The 2,445-nt window shown below is 31.0% G+C and overlaps 1 long non-coding RNA gene across 1 annotated transcript; it reads left to right on the plus strand.

Annotated features, from left to right (window-relative positions):
* Nucleotides 1–297: 297 nt before the first annotated feature.
* Nucleotides 298–2,114, plus strand: LOC136795794 (uncharacterized). Its single transcript, XR_010843462.1, has 2 exons — nt 298–1,477; nt 1,968–2,114. It is a non-coding gene; the product is annotated as an uncharacterized lncRNA (long non-coding RNA).
* Nucleotides 2,115–2,445: the final 331 nt, after the last annotated feature.

The following is a 2,445-nucleotide window of genomic DNA, read 5'->3' on the forward strand; positions in this document are numbered from 1 at the left end:
TGGCCTTTAGAATAAGTTCTTCTTTATACTTTGCTTCGACAACCACCGCGATATCATCAGCAAAGCCCACTATTTCGGAACCCTCTGGTAGACTAAGCCTAAGGACTCCATCGTACATCGCATTCCACAACAGAGGTCCCAGCACCGAGCCCTGTGCAGTAACAGCTGACTATGGCTGTAACTTATATATGTGTGTGTGTGTGTGTGTGTGTGTGTGTGTGTGTGTGTGTGTGTGTGTGTGTGTGTGTGTGTGTGTGTGTGTGTGTGTGTGTGTGTGTGTGTGTGTGTGTGTGTGAAGTAACTAAAAACTAATTATTTAATGACTGTTGATATAAACCCATCTGTCAGTGTGAAGAAACGGAAAAAAGCTTTGTGTATGTGTCTGGCATTTAACAGACCTTTTATATATATGCGTTTTTCATCATTCTCCATTACCTTCTACAACATTATATGTTAAATATTATTGTTTCTAAAATATTTGGCTTTCCAATGAGATATACATCCATATTGCTACTCTTATTACCAGAAAAGTTTTTTCAGCATGGAATAATCATTTTTCCTCCTACCTCCCTAATTTAATCAGATCCTTTCATTGTTTAGATTTATCAATTTTTTATTACTGATAAAAATGTAATATTGTTAAATTTTCAGATAAACAAAATTAAAGGTACTTTTTTGGGGTGGGGAGATTTTTTATTTTTAAATTCATCTTTGAGGACAACCTACTTGGTATTAAAGAATACATAATTGAACATCATTTTGCCAAGTTCAATCAAAATCATTGAAACTGTTTTAAGAACATTGAAAAAAAAAACTGAAAAATCTTTTCTATTAAGTGACACTATAGCTTGGTTTATTTTAACTAAAAAGTTTCTGTAATATCGTAGGCCTGTCCTAAATATGTAATTTCTGTTTTGTATAACTTTTTATTTTTGAGCTAGGTTGTTCACAGACACATACCATTTTGCGAGACTTGGTTATTTGGACTCAGAGGTTCTCAAAACATGTATTTTTATCAAAATCTTATCCTAATTTTTTCATGATCACAGTACTTCCCCTACCTTATTCCATATAAGTAAAAGTAAAAATTATTTCCATGACCTTTTGCACTCAGGGGTATGTAATTTGACTGAACTATTTAATATTAAAGTTGAAAAATTAATAAATGATTTTATTGTTATAAATAATCCATTTGCTTAAATATAATAATTTTTTATTCTATTTTCACCCTTTATTTTGTTCAATTATTGTTTTAGGTGAAATTTATACCATATGATCCCAGGAAAAAAGAAATGTTCCTTAGGGTTTCTCTTTCAAGGAGGAGTTTAATTAGGGACCTTTGTCATGAAGTGGCCCTGAAAACCTCATGTGATGCTCGGCAGCTGGTTGTTGCTGATTTAAATAATGGACACTTTCACAGATTTTATTCTAATAATGAACCCCTAGAGATTTATGAGGACAAAGAGTTGTTTCATGTGTATGTATAATTGATGTATTGATCAATTATGTTCCTTATTAATATTAAAAATACATCTCCATAAAATTATTTTTACTGTAATAAAATTAAAAATATTTTAATTTATAATTTTGAAAGAAAAAAATTTTTGGACTGTAAATTCAACAAATGAAAGAATAGTAACAATATTAAATGCACTTCACACAAAATATTATTAAGATGATAACAAAAAAATGATATAAAGAATTCAAGCATTGTTGATGTTAGTGTTTCATTCTGTTCCTTTTGTGAAAAAGGCTCACTGAACCCTTCAGTGTAAAAAAAAATTCAAGTTCCTTGTTAATTTTATTGAGAAAATTCTATTTATATTCTCCATTACAAATAATTATACATTTATGTTTGAGTGTTGAGGATATTAGTAGAATTGAAGCAACAACAAATTGAGCTCCTAATGTGAATGATTTATTGTTTCATTTTTGGATTGAAGTTAATGTTTTGTTTTGTTTTTCAGCTTTCAATTAGGTATTACCTACGATAGTTGTTGTAAAGAATATACTGTTCTTCCCGTTTGTTTTTGGGAGAAGTGCAAACCCACTGACAAATTCAGCTTCAATCACCTTTTTGGGATGCCATTACTGGTCGTTCTGCCAATGAACAATCTGAAAAAGGATACCATTATAAAGGCTGTTTTTGAGCAGATGAATAGACATTTCTTTGGAACAACTGATTCATCAGATAGTGGTACAGTTCTGAAATTAATTTATTTTACTTTTGAAGTTGTTGTTCTATTATATCATACCCTTAAAGCAAAAAGTATGGAGGAGTTGTCAACATTTTGTCTTCTGTTTCACAAAAATCTTTAGATTTTTGTTTTTTATACTGATACATAAAATCCATAAAAACCATTTTCTGTGTGTACGAGTGTGTGTGTGTGTGTGTGTGTGTGTGTGTGTGTGTGTGTGTGTGTGTGTGTGTGTGTGTGTGTGTGT

This window comes from Halyomorpha halys, unplaced genomic scaffold, assembly GCF_000696795.3.
Source record: "Halyomorpha halys isolate HHAL.00 unplaced genomic scaffold, Hhal_1.1 Scaffold11866.1, whole genome shotgun sequence".
In the NCBI taxonomy this organism is placed as follows: domain Eukaryota; kingdom Metazoa; phylum Arthropoda; class Insecta; order Hemiptera; family Pentatomidae; genus Halyomorpha; species Halyomorpha halys.